Here is a 15,239-nt window from a genome sequence, read left to right on the forward strand (position 1 = left end):
TGTTGGCAATCATATCACTAATTTTTTCATTCACTATCCAATTTCCCCAAGAGAAAACATTTTCATTTTTCACCTCTTGATAGTACCAAGCCTTTACTACTTTGACAGCAGATGGTGCTTGAATATTCATAACTCCATCCAAGTGTAATAGAAATATTAGTTGGACAGGAAATGAAGAGAGAAATTAAAGAGACAGCCATTATCCCTGTTTGATTGTGACTTAAGAGCTAGCACAAGAATTAAACAAAAAGGCTAATAGAATGTTGATATTTAGCTGAAAAAGATTGGAATACAACAGTAAGGAAATTATACAGCAATAGAATAGAGTTTTGGCCAGACACCATCTGGTACATTATGTTCTGATTTGTACTCCAAGGCTCAGAAAAATGCATTGGACTTGGAACAGATTTACCAGAATTATGCCAGGCTCAAAGGGTTAAATTATAAGGGCAAGCTGTACAAACATGGCATGCATATAATTTTGGATTTGGGCTCTCAATTGGTGGCTTTGACTCAAAAATCCACAAATTTTAAGGTGTCTGAATTATTGTTTTATTTAAATTTATGTATATATACTCTCATTGGTTCTTAGTCATGAATCAGCACATACAATTGGGTTGCATTTTAAATGTATTTTTGATTGTTTTATAAATATTATTTGATGTAACTGTATTTGGAAATGGTATCTTAGTTATGCTGTAATTCTAATTTCACTATTCACTGCTGGGTTGACTATCATCTTTTAATTGCTTGTTCATAGTTTTTCCAAAGCTATCAATTAATCTCGTTAGTCTCAAATTGAATATTTAAAATTTTGGATTCTCCTCAAGGCTGCAAATATGATTATTGTGAAGTCTCAATGTTTAATAACAAGGGGATCTTGCTAGTTTCATGGACATGGCCTTCAAAGATTCCAAAGGTTTCAAAGGTTCATGGATTGTCACATAATGACAACCTATGAAAGGCCATCTCCCAGGCAAAGTGGAGATTCCAGACAAGAATGGAAACAATAAAGAATATCCATCAGCTGTGGCAGGGCTTTAATTCCACAACCTGCTACAAAATCTATCAGTTCAGGAGACAAAAACTTCATTCCCAGATTAACTTAATGCCTTCTATGCCTGACTTGACCACCAGAACAAAGAATGACCCCCATGCCCCATGTTGATCCTCTACTGTTATTATCAGGGGATGATGTGCGGTCTGCCTTCAAAAGAGTGAATCCAAGGGAAACATCTGGTCCAGACTGAGTACTCAGACAAGTCATAAAAACCCGTGCTGACCAACTTGCCAATGTATTCATGGATATCTTCAAAATCTCATTCCAGCAGGGCATGGTACCCACCCGTTTCAAACAGACCCAAATTGTATTGGTTCTCAAGAAGAGTGTGATATCCTGCCTAAATGACTACCAACCAGTGGGACTCCCATCAACAGTGATGAAGTGTTTTGAAAGACTGGTGCTGCAGCATACCAGCTCTTGTCTGAGTGGTGACATGGATCTGTTCCTATTGGCTTATTGCAGCAACAGGTCTACAGTGGATGACATCTAACCAGCTCTGCACAAAGCCCTGAAACAAGCAATGATGCATACATCAGGATGCACTTTATCAGCTATAATTTGACATTCAACACCATCATATTCTTAAAACTGGCCAGCAAACTCCAAAACCTGGGCCTTAAGACACCACTATATAATTTGAACCTGGATTTCCAAAGCTATTAATCAATCTCATTAGTCCCAAATTGAATACTTAAAACTTTGGATTCTCCTCAAGACTGGAAATATAATTATTGTGAAGTCTCAATGTTTAATAACAAGGGGATCTTGCTAGTTTCATGGACGTGGCCTTCAAAGATTCCAAAGGTTTCAAAGGTTCGTGGATTGTCACATAATGACAACCTATGAAAGGCCATCTCCCGGGCAAAGTGGAGGGATTGGTAAGAACATCTCATTCACAATCTCCATCAGTATTGGAGCACCTCAGAGTTGGGTACTTAGCTTCTTGTTCTACTCTTCTACTGTGTGGCTCGGTACGATAATAGCACCATCTACAAATGTGCTGATGATACCACAGTAGTGGATTGTATAAAAAGGGGCAATGGGTCAGCATACAGGAGGGAGAGTGAAAACTTGGCTAAATAGTGCACTAACAACAACTTCACACTCAAAGTCACCAAAACCAAGGAGCTGATTGTAGACTTTAGGAAGGGAAAACCAGAGGTATACAGTCCAGTGATCACTGGGAGGGGGATCAGAGGTGACCCTATTGTGGTGATATGTAATTACACCACTAGGTCACCAGGGGTCATCCCAGTGACTTTGTATATAAAGCAGTCCAGAGTAAGGCAGTCTAGCCTTGCAGGTTTGTCTTGCAGAGAGACAAGACCTCTTTGTGTACATATTAGTTTATTAAAGCTGTCTTATACTCGCACTGCTGGTGAGGTTATTATCAGTATACCTATACACTAACATCATCATGAACAAAGCATGTCAGTGCTTCCACTTCCTCAGGAGTTTGCAGAGGTTTTTTGTGAAATCAGAATCCTTAGCAAACTTCTGCAGAAGTGTAGTGAAAAGTGTGCCAACTGGCTACATCACAGCCAGGTATGGGTGCACAGAAAGGCTTGCAAAAGATAATGGACAGAGCCCAGTACATCACAGCTGAAAACCCTCCCCACCAGAGAAAATCTACATGGTACACTATCGTCAGAGAGCAGCAGAAATCATCAAGGATCCACTTCACTCAGGACATGCTCTGTACTCACTGCTGCCATCTGCAAAGAGGTATAGATGCCACAAAACTCATTCCACCTGGTTCAGGAATAGTTGCTAGCCCTTCAGATTTCTAAACAACAAACTACATCGGAGATTAATTAAAGGACTTTTACTTTGCATGTTAATCATTAATGTTTTTTTTGTTATGCAGTTTACATTTCTTTGTTTACATTTCTCTCTTAAGTAAACACATCTTTTCTTGAATACAGTTTTTGCAAAACCAATAAGTAGAAATTCTGTCTGGTCCACAGGAAAAAGAATCTCAGGTTGTATGTACTCTTAACAATAAATCTGAACTTTAAACTTAATAACTCAATAAAAATGTAATATACATGATATACTTCAACTTGTACTAACAATAGGAGAAAAGGAAGCAAACAACAGTCTCTTCAGAGACAATGAGCGCCCGTGGATTTGTCTCACAGCTTCTACAGCTGCACAGACCCCATTTCAAACCATCAGCAACCAGAGCTGCAGATTCAATCCTCTGATAAGATCAGGAAGCTCTCATCACCCTCTCAAGCTCAAGTTAATTTGTCATCTGATTGTACCTGACAAAACAGCATTGTGCAGTCCTCCAAACACCCATGCACAATAACACATATACAGACAAATGATACCTATTCACAGAACATATTTACAAATATGAAAATAAATAAATAAATAGTTATTATTAAATTAAAAGTTGAGTCACGGAGGGTTTGTATGACCAGTTGCAGATCCCAGTTCTAATACCTAGTTCCAATGAGCCAGTCATCAACAGCCAGTGTGGGTCCTTTAACCTCAAGTCACCAACAGCCCACATGGGTCCTTCAGGCACTGAGCCTCTCACTGATTTGCTTTGCATGGTCATCATCCTGTAGGGTTGTCTACTATGCTTCTCCCTCTCAACAGGTGGTGTTCTCCCCATTACAGGTGTCCTGCTCCCCCAGTGTCTGCAATTTCTCATGGTGCACTGCCCAGTACAAACACCATGGTTTCAGGATTCAAAAAAAAAACATTTGTTGGCTTTTTTAACAAGCCATTTGAATCCTGTACAGAGTCGTCGGCATTTGGGCAGGGTGATAGGACCCTGCGGAGCAGCGTTGGGTCTTCACTCCCTGCTCTTCTGGGTCCAAACGTGTAGTAGTGTAACTGTACAGCTGCTCCAGCGTCACTGCTATATTTTTCTTCTGCTTTTAAAGTGAAAATTGTAAATGCACCACTTACAGTTCAAAGTCTCTTCCACTCGAGTGCATTTTGTACCTACATTTTTTTTAAATCTATTGTGCTGGGTATATAAATATTAAAGGAAACAAAAAAAAATCAAAAGGTCCAGGGCAGGTACGGTAAAATCATTTATTATTTTTATTTTATCTTGATAATTTTAAGTATCATTTGAATAAGATTCTATTATTATATTGTTCTGTATGCAAATCTATAAATAATTTTTTAATAAGTCCAGGGCAGGATATTTAAAATGCTAAAAATATAGATAACAGCATAGTAGTTACATATTGAATTAGAAATCCAGAGGCTTAGATTATTTATTTGGAGATGTAACACTCACTACAGCAGCTGGCATGTTTATATTTAGTTAATTAAATAAAATCCACAAATAAAAAATGAAAATGGTAAATTGTGGCTCGGAAACTACCAGATGGTTGCAAAAAATCCATCTGTTTCACCAATGTACTTGTTCCACAGGAAATCTGTCAAGAAAATCTTGTCTGGCCAATGCAGTTCCCAGCTATACAGTTGACATCCACCTGATGGTTTTCACCTTGCCATTCCGCTCTCATCCCCTTGCATTCACTAATCTCCCAACCCCATCAGCTTCCTGACTATCAATTGTAAATCTCATGCATAATCAAATCGACTGATTCATTACCAATTCCACTCCTTAACTCATAATACTTATCAATTAAATCTGTTAAACCCTCCCCCCCATTCATTTTTGTTACAACACATCCTAACCCCTAAGACTGCTCACAGATGACCATTCTTGTTCCTTCCATCTACTACAGCTGAGACCTCTGTACTAAAGCTGGAGACAAAATAGATTGCAGATATTGAGAAATGGAGCAGAGAACAAACTGCTGGAGGAACTCAGAATAACGCAGCATCTGGGGGAGGCAAAAGCATCATCAAGGGTATGAAGATGACTCTTCACAGCCAGCTTGACACCAGCCAACTAATGCAAGTCTCAACTAATGATCCCGACCTTCCATCTGCCAAGAGGACCTCTGTCAACTTCATCCCCCTTCTGACTTGCAAAGTGATGCCTGCACTCTTCCAATTGAAAATTCCACTTTTTTTTATTGATGATCTGGTTATCGATCCATCTCCGGATTAATCCTCAGGCAGCTGCTCCTTCATTCCATTCAAAACAATCAATGATTGGCATGTCCCATTATACCCATTCCCATCTCTCTCTACTCAGCATAGAATGTCAGAAAATGTAATTCGGCTCACTGTGTCAGTGCTGAGCAGTGTGTACCCAACCGCACTAGTCCCACCATTTAGCAGTTGGCCTATCCAAGTCTCTCTGTGAGCTTTCAACCTCTTCGACACTTCGTACTCTACCCACCACCTATCATCTTATTATGCAGCCTCTTATGCTGTACCTTATCGAAGGCCTTTTGAAAATCCAAATGCACAACATCCACAGCCTCTTCCTTGTCCAACCTACTTGAGATTTCCTCAAAAAAATTCCATTAGTTTGGTTAGGCAGGATCTTCCCTTCATGAACCCATGCTGGCTTGGACCCATCATGCCATGCTCCTCGAAGTATTCCATAACCTCATCCTTGAGGATCAATTCCAATATCTTTCCAAGTACCCAGGTCAGTCCAATAGGCCTATAATTCCCTTTTCTACCTCCCTCTTTTCTTAAAGAGCCAAACTACATTTGTGACCTTCCAATCCTTGGGAACTATGCCCAAGTCTATTGATTTCTGAAAAATCAATTCCAATGCCTCTACAATCTCTAAGGCAACCTCCTTTAGAACCCAAGCATGTACATCATCCGGTCCTGAAGACTTATCTACTTTTAGACCATTCAGCTTACTAAACACTATCTTTTTTTTGTAATCCAGACTGTACTTAATTCTATTCCCAGAGACCTTTGAATATCAGGTATATTGTCAATGTCCTCCAGTGAAGACTGATGCAAAATATCTATTTAGTTCTTCTGCCATCTCCTTGTCACCTATTATAATTTCTCCAGCTTCATTTTCAATCAGCCCTAGGTCTCTCACTTTTTATATATTTGAAGAAACCCTTAGTATCCTTTTGTATGTTATTTGACAATTTCCTTTCATGATTCATCTTTTCTTTCCTAATGACTTTTTGTCTCTCTAAGATTTTAAAAATTTCCCAGTACTCTACTTTTCCAGTAATTCTTGCTCCCCTGCATGCCTTCTCTTTTGCTTTTGTTTTAAGTTTAACCTCTCTTGTTAGCCACATCTGCCTCATTTTACCATTCATAATTTTCCTTTTCCTTGGAATACATCCATCCTGTGCTTTCTTTATTTCTCAGAAATATCAACCAATTCTGTCCTGCCGTTACACCATCTAGCTTGCATTTCCAGGAAACTTGGGCCAGTTTCCTCTCTCATACCACTGTAATTCCTTTTGTTCCACTGAAATTTTAACACACCTGATATCGTTTTTTTCCCTTTCAAACTGGAAGCTGAACTCTATCAGGTTGTGATCATTACTTCCTAAGGGCTCTACAACCTTTAAATCCCTAATCACCTCAGGTTCATTACATGTCACCTAATCCAAAACTGCCAATCCTCTGGTGGGCTGATCAACTAGCTGTTCCAAAAAGCCATCCTTTAGGCATTCGACAAACTCTTTCTCCAGAGATCGTGTACCTTTCTAACGTTCCCAATCCCCTTTCATATTAAAATCTCCCATAATTATCTTGATATTCTCCTCTGACATGCTTGTCCTATTTCTAGCTGCATCTCACAGTCCACTTCCCAGCTGGTGTTTGGGGGGAGGGGGCTGTATATTACAGCTAGTAAGATCTTTTTACCCTTGCCGTTTCTTATTTCAACCCACAAAGATTCCACAATTTCTATCCCTATGTCCCTTCTTTCAAGTGACTTAATGACTTGATACCATCAAGGCCATGCCACCCCCTCTACCTACCTTTCCTACACGAGGTTTAACACCCTGCATTCAGTTCCCAATCACATCCCTCATTCAGCCACTTCAAGAAAACCATCTTAGCAAATGAATCAAGGAGTCAAACACTTATTCATGCCGATGAACCAGTAAAGGGAGCAGGACCTCTGGATTTTCTCAGAGGATTGCTTGCTAGTTGAGTTGATGTTAAAGATTGGAGTGTGAAGAAGGTTATTTTGACTGGAATGAGGACTGTTGACTTCTGAGCTCTCTGTCATTTAAGGCCCGGTCAATGCCTTCCTTTCTTGCCCTGCTGTGAGAGGAGACTGGGGATGTTCTGTTGCCAATTCCCCTGGTAGGTCTTCTTCATCCTCATGCTCTTGTTGCTGCTGCTGTTCTTCAACCTATGCTTAATGTCCCTCAGCCTCTGGATTGGGATGCTGTTCTTTCTCTGCCATTGGCTACTGTCTTTGGAAAGCTAGGTGTGCACAATTCAGCATGCAATATTATGGTTCCCATTCCTGTGATGCATACACTTCCTGGAGCCCATGGACTTGTAGTTAAAAAAAAACATGGAGGAACTTGGTCAGTCTCGCAGCATCCATAGGAGGTAACCAATTTTTCCGGCCTGATCCCTTCTTTGAGGTGCAAGCAAAAATCAGGCAGGCCTCTGAATTAAAGACTGGAGAGAGAAAGGGGTAAGAATGGGGTGGGGAGGTGAAGGAGGGCAAAGCAACAGCCAAAAGGTGTTAATTAGATACAAGAAGAGATGTGAGAATTGATTTTTGGCTCTGAAAGGAGACACAGGGAAAAGGAAAGAGAAAGAGACAGATGGAACTAGAAGAAAAGAGGGCGAAGATGGGGCTGGTGGGTTTATTGGAAACTGGAGGTCAATGTTAATGCCATCTATTTAGAGGATGCCCAGACAGAAAATGAGGTGCTGCCCCTCCAATTTGCAGGTGGTCTCAATCTGGCAGTGCATGGGACAATGGACAAACATCTCAGCAGGGGAATGGGAGGGGGAATTAAAAAAGGTGGCCACTTGGAGATCCACGCTATTGCAGCAGACAGAGCAGAGGTGCTCAACAAAGTGATCTCCCAGTCTGACTGATGCAGAGGATTCATACAAGCACAAAAATCTCTTGGAGTGAATTAATGAGGTTTGTTGTCATACACGGGTATAACATACAAAGGCAATGAAATTTCACTTGCTGCAGCCTGCAAGAATACAAGATGCATCAGAAAGATTTAAGTATAATTAACAAATTAGAAGAGAGGAAAAAAATTAAAGGAAGAAAAACAAATAATTTGTCAAAAGACAAATGGAATTTTCTATAACAACCCTGGTACAGTTGTGGTTTTCATTGTTCTGGTGTTCAAAGGCTATAACAGGACTGTAAATTGGTGTCAAGAGCCTGGGTTGATGGATTAACAATTAATACTCTAATACATATTTCTTTTTAATTTTAGTCAACTTACTATTTGACCTGATGTTTTGATGTATCCAAAATAGTACAAATGTTATCTATTGAATTAAAATCAACTTTTTAAAAATAATTAAATTTGCTTTCTTGTCTATATAAACATAAATCACAAATCTACTCTTTTTAATAATACAATATTAAATCTCCATTATAGGGTATATTTTCTTCCCCTAAAGTTGAACAGATCAATAAAAGTCGAGAGTGATCAGAAAGTAGTCTTGCTTTATTCTCAACTTTAATAATCCTTCCTTGTAACTGTGCCGATAATTGTTTTTTAAATCTTTTCTCAATAAGTCATGTCTGTGCAAATAAAAAGAATAGTCTCTCTCGAGGATTCAACTTCCCGCCAAATATCAAGTAAATGTAATTGCTTCATAAAACTAAATACTTTAGCTCTTATTACCATTTAAGTTGATTTATACAATAATGGATCAAGACAACAATTGATATCTCCTCCTATTAAAACCTTTTACTTCCACCAAGAGTAAAGAAGTATTATTTATAAAATCTTCATCTACATTTGGTCAATAAATATTCATAAGTGTCCACATTTCAAAATAAGTCTGTCAATTAATCAAAACACAGCTCCCCACAGGATCTATTATAGTTTCAAAACATTTTACTGGTAATGTATTTTATAATTAATATAACCAATCCTCTTGCTTTAGAATTAAAAGATGAAACAATAATGTGGCCCACCCAATTCCTTTTTAGGTTGGAATATTCTTTGCTGTCAAATGAGGTTTTTGTAAAAATCTTTTTTTTAATATAAAAATATTCTTTTCCTTTTAATTTAACTATTTATTCCAGTAACAATAAAACAAATTTTTTTTTTATCATTATCCCAAATCAAAACCTCTTCCAATCCTGTTCTCCCAGGTCGGTCTATCAGCTCAAACAGTCTCCTGTGTACATCTGTCCATCTTTGTCCTTTAAAAAGAAAATAAAAAAGAATTAAAAAATAAAAATCCATGAATAACCAAACAAGAATATTAATAAGTAAAGAACTATTAAAAAAAACCCAAAAAGTGCTGAATAAAAATAACTGCACTATTTACCTCCACCATACAAGCTATGTCATCTGCAACTTAATGGAACATAATGGTTCAGGCAAGCAAGGAAGAACATCCAACCCCCACACCCTGCCCCCCCCCACCACCCAAGGGAAAGAATTAATTTCATATGAAGAAATAATAAGTCATCCGTTGCTTCAAGGACCACTCAAATGTTTCCATCTGAGATTCTGGCTCCATCTGAGACTCCTTTTGACAGTTTGCAATCTACTTTGGCACAACTTCTTTGGTGTTTTTTTGATCTGCAGGACCTCTCTTTGGAATTCTTGCTGAGAACTTAAACTCAACAATTCTTGCTGTTCTTCCTTAATAGTAGGAAGTGATTCTGCAAATCTTTGTGCTTCCTCATTCATAAAGAACTTGGGTCGTTCATTCACCAAAAACACCTTCAACGTAGCTGGATAATTTAACAGTAAACTTGTAGCCTTTCTTCCAAAGAATTCCCTCCACTGGATTGAATTGTTTTCTTCTATCCACCACTGCTTTATTTAACTCCACATAAAAGAATATGTTATTTCCATCAACAACCATAGGTCTCATGTTCTGCCATGCTTTCTGGACTGCCAATTTTAAAATGTTCTCTTTATTTTGATATCGCAGACATTTAATCAATATAGCTCCAGATGGTTGATTTGGCAGTGGTTTCTTCCATAAAGTTCTATGAGCCCTTTCCAGTTCAATACAATTTGGAAAATTTTCTTCTCTCAAGAATCTAGGAATCCATTTTTGAAAAAAATTCCACAGGATCACTACTTCCTTCAAAATATTCTTCAAGTCTAGTTATCTTAATATTCCATCTACTTTGATCTTCCAGCATGTCCATCTTATCCTTTTTCTTTCCTTTATTTCCCCCCCCACACCGAGTGTATCCAAACTTTCAACTCTCAATTCTATCATTATGAATATCCATATAGTTCTTAACTCCTTGCAAATCCAAATCAACTCTGAACTGTTTGCTTTAACTTCATTCACCTCTGAAGCATACCTCAACATTTCACTTTTAACTTCCTTCATATCAGATCTAACATCCTTAATATCAGCCCTTTTAACTTTATACTAACCCATTATTAGTAAATAAAGATATTTCATATTTGGTCCCTTTATTCCAAATCCAAAGCCCCCTGATCTTCTTGATCATCTTCATCCTGATCTGATTCTTCTTGATCTCCCTTCTCTTGATCACCAGCTGTCAAAATTGCAGGTACTCCTGACAGTTCAAGCATGTCTGCAGTGCCTTCACTCAACCAGCACTACTGGGAATGGCACTATGGAGCGACCATGCTAACGCATAATCTTCTTCTTCAGGCATGTGTGGAAATAAACCTTTGTGCATGTGCATAATGTTAGTGTATTCTTGAGGGGAGATCTGGATCTATCCGATACCATCTACTGTGGTGTCCTCGGGAGGTGGTACAGGTTTTGGTTGGAAGTAAGCCATCATCACAGGAGTATGTCACAGGGGCTTCAGATCTTGAGGCCCAGACACTAACTGTATGGTAGGCAGCTCTTCCTCTTTTTTTGTCTCAAGATTTTCTTCCCTCTTACTGACAAAGGAGGAAAAACCCAACACCCAACTCAAACCAACCAATTTTCCCTTGCAACCGCTGCAACTGTGCCTGCCTGTCCCGCATCAGACTTGTCAGTCACCAACAAGCCTGCAGCAGACGTGGACATACCCCTCCATAAATCTTCGTCCACGAAGCCAAGCCAAAGAAAATAAAGAAAGAAAGAAGAAAGAAACTGCTTTCTTTCCTCTAGCTGCCATGTCCAAGAGCTTCTAGGTAGACGCTAGAGGATTTTAATACATTTTAAATTTAAAATCATTTTTTAAATTTAAGCTTAATATTTTAATCCCCCAGGAGAGTTGTAATTAGATCCCTTTCCCCTACACCATTATGGTTTGTCCCTTGACAATTAACTCTCTACCAAGGGAAGGTTAAAACCAGAAATTGTAGGATCCCTGGGAGATGTATTGAAGAGGTCTTTATCCACGAATGAGTGCAGGAGGCTTGGATGGTTGCTCATGTTGTTCATTTGTTTAAAAATGACTCCAAAAGAAAAAAAAGGAATTTATTGGCCGTTGAACCTGACATCAGTAGTAGTAGTAAGTTAATGAAAGGTGTTCCAAGAGATTGACTATCCAAATAGTTATATAGTCAAGGAATGATTAGGGATAGTCCAATGTGGCTTTGTGCATGGTGGGTTATGTATAACCCATCTTAAGAGGTTTTTTTTAAGGAGATAACCAAGAAAGTTGAGGGAAAAGCCGTGGATGTTGACTACATGGATTTTAATAAGGCCTTTCACAAGGCCCCACATGGGAGGCTAGTCAGGAAGGTTCAGTCACTTGGTATTCATGCTAATGTAATTAACTGTATTCAGCTTGGCTTTGTGGGAGAAGCCAGAGAGTGGTAGTGGATGATTACCTCTCAGACTGCAGGCCTGTGACTAGTGGTGTGCCTTAGGGATGTATTGTTGTTTATTATCTTTATTAATATCACAAGGATAATGTGGTAAATTGGATCAGCAAGTTTGCAGATGAAGAAAAGATTGGAGGTGTAGAAAGCAAAGAAGAATTTCAAATCTTGCAGAGGGATCTGGACCAGCTGGAAAAATAAATTTCAAAATTGTAGATAGAATTTAATGCAGACAAGTGTGAGGCATTTCATTTTGGAAGGACAAACCAAGGTAGGACTTGCAGAGTAAATGGTAAGGCACTAAGGAGTGTGGTAGAACAGAGAGATCTAGGAATACAAATACACAAATCGCTGAAAATGGTACAATAAGTAGCTATGGTTATAAAAAGAGCTTTTTGGCACATTGGCCCCCATAAGTCAAAGAATTCAGTGTTGGGGATGGAATGTTATGGTAAAACTGTATAAGACTTTGGTGAGGCCAGATTTGGAGTATTATGTACAATTTTGGTCAAGTAAAGATACAGGAAAGATACTGGTATCAATAAGATTGAAAGAACACAAGATTTACCAGGATATTGGCAGGACTCAAGGAACTGAATTCACTTTAATTCAATTAGGACTTGATTCCCTGGAGTGTAGACGAAGGGAGATTTGATAGAGGTACACACAATTAAAATGGGCATGAATAAAGCAAATGCAAGTTGGCTTTTTTCACCAGAGGACATGGGTTAAAGATGAAAGGGAAGAGGTTGAGAGGGAACATTAAGGAGACACTTCTTCACACACAGACGAGGGATTAGGGATGCCTGCTGAAGAATGGAATACTGATTCAATTTTAACATTGAAAATAAATTGGACAGGTACGTGGATGGGAGGGATATGGAGAGATATAGTTCAGATGTAGGTTGGTGAGTCTATGCAGACTAATAGTTTGGCACAGATTAGAAGGGCTGATAGGCCTGTTTCTGAACTGTAATGTTCTATGGAAACTTGTTTTGATGTTAATGCCAGCTGGTTTGAGGGTGCTCTGATGGAATACGAGATGTTGTTCCTCTGATTTGTGAATGATCTCAGTTTGTCAGTGCATTAGTACATATACAGACATGTCAGCATGGGAATGAGGCAGGGAATCAAAATAAGTTGCCATTTGGAGTTCCAAGTTATTATGGCAGTCAGAGCTGAGGTGCTCGATGAATTAATCCCCCCAGTCTGTGTCCAGTTTCTCTGATGTAGAAGTGGCCACATTGGGAGCACCAGATGCAGTAGATAACCCCTGCAAATTCACATGAGGTTTTGCCTCCCTTGGAAGGGCTCCTTGGGGCCCTGAATGATGGTGAGGAAGAAGGTGGGGTCCCTGTCCTGTCCTTTCATCTGGAGCAAGATAGGGCCAGGGCAGATGTGCAGGAAATGGAGGATGTGCAGGTGAAGGCCAGATGATGGTAGTAGTGAAGTATTATGCATTTTGGGAGTAATAAAACTAGGACACAAAGTAGCAGGTCAAGATATCTGGTTGGGTGCTGAAGGTCTGTGTGGCCCAGCTGACAGATGTTGAAAGGACATCTGCATCTCATTGCAACTGTCCACTGTTCCTACAGGTTTCAGGCAGCTACCATCATTCCACTGCTCAAGAAAGCAATGGTAACCAAACAAAATGACTACCGCCAAGTGGCACTGATGTCTACAATCATGCAGTGCCTTGAGCGGCAGATGAACACAAAGCACACCTTCCAATGATAGGACCTGTTCCAGTTTGTCTACTGTCCAAACCAGTCCATAGATGTAATAACCCTGAACATAGAAAATTGGCTGCTTGGATTGGGTATTGGCCTGCCTGCAGAAGTCAGTGAATGGTAGTAGATGGAACATATTCTGCCTGGAGGTCAGTGACTTGTGGTGTCTGCTGGGATCTGTTCTGGGACCTCTGTTCTTTGATTTTTTTCAAGAACAACTTGGATGAAGAAGTGAAAGGGTGTGTCAGTAAGTTTGCAGGTGATACAAAGGTTGGAAGAGTTGTGGATAGTGTAGAAGGTTGTAATAGGTTATAATGGGATATTGACTGGATGCAGAGTTGGATGGAGAGATGGCAGATAGTGTTCAATCTAGACAAGTGTAAAGTTATGCATTTCGAAAGGTCAAACTTGAGATTGGAGTATGTGGTCAATGGCAGGCACAAAGTGATCTTAAATGTGATAGTCCATATATCCCTCAAGCTTTTAGCACAAGTTGATAGGGTGGTTAAGAAGACTATGGTATACTGGCTTTCATTAGTAAATGGATTGAGTTCAAGGGCCATGACGTAATGTTATGGCTATTTAAAAGTCTGGTTCAACCACACTTGGAGAATTAATTGTAGGTCACCTGATTACAGGAAGGACAAGGAAACTTTAGAAAGGGTGCAAAAAAAAAAATATATATATATACCAGGATTTTCCCTGGAATGGAGAACATGTTTTATGAAGGAAGGTTGATCAAGCTAGGGCTTTTCTCTTTGGAGTGACAAAGATTGAGAGGCCATTTAATAGAGATACAAAAGATTGAAAGAGGCATAGTTAGGATGGATAGGCAACATCTTTTCCCCAGGATGACAATAGCAAGTAACAGAGAATATCTATTTAAGATGAGTGGAGGAAATTTTAGGAGAAATGTCAGAGTTAAGTTTTTAACTGGAATGGATTGCTGCAGGTGGAGGTTGGTACAATGGGGACATTTAAAAGATGCTTAAATAAGCACATAGATGTAAGAAAAATAGAGGGTTTTAGATGTGAGATAAGGAAGAATTTAATTGTGGAATAGGTTTATATAGGTTGGTGCAAAACTGAAGGGTTCACAATGTGGCATAAAATTTTTGTGTTCCAGGTTCTAAAATTCCACTTTGATTTGTCTTCCTAATCTCAGGTGAATAATGAATAATGGAATTCACCCCAAGTCCAAACCCGCTGCGCAGCTCAGACTGCAAAGTCCTCCTCAGCGACAAGATCTCCAACCTCAACCGATGGTCAGAACACTTCCAATCTCTTTTCACTGCCAACCGCTCAGTCCAAGAATCCGCCCTGCTCCAGCTCCCTCAGCAGCCCCTAAGGCTAGAGCTGGATGAGGTCCTCACCCGGGAAGAGACATATAAGGCAATTGAACAACTGAAAAGTGGCAAAGCAGCAGGTATGGATGGAATCCCCCCAGAGGTCTGGAAGGCTGGCGGCTAAACTCTGCATGCCAAACTGCATGAGTTTTTCAAGCTCTGCTGGGACCAAGGAAAGCTGCCTCAGGACCTTCGTGATGCCATCATCATCACCCTGTACAAAAACAAAGGTGAGAAATCAAACTGCTCAAACTACAGGGGAATCACGCTGCTCTCCATTGCAGGCAAAATCTTC

The 15,239-nt window shown here is 39.5% G+C and overlaps 1 long non-coding RNA gene across 3 annotated transcripts in view; it reads left to right on the forward strand.

Moving 5' to 3' along the window:
- Positions 1–15,239, forward strand: part of LOC138755528 (uncharacterized) — a 49,867-nt gene that overhangs the window by 14,860 nt on the left and 19,768 nt on the right. For 2 of the 3 annotated variants that reach the window (XR_011352370.1, XR_011352372.1), the window contains one exon: positions 4,786–8,400. The exons of the other annotated variant lie outside the window; for it this stretch is intronic. This is a non-coding gene — a long non-coding RNA (uncharacterized lncRNA). Of the gene's footprint in view, positions 1–4,785; positions 8,401–15,239 lie in introns of those variants that run through there. 3 annotated transcript variants of the gene reach the window in all.

Source organism: Narcine bancroftii, chromosome 2, assembly GCF_036971445.1.
Source record: "Narcine bancroftii isolate sNarBan1 chromosome 2, sNarBan1.hap1, whole genome shotgun sequence".
NCBI lineage: Eukaryota > Metazoa > Chordata > Chondrichthyes > Torpediniformes > Narcinidae > Narcine > Narcine bancroftii.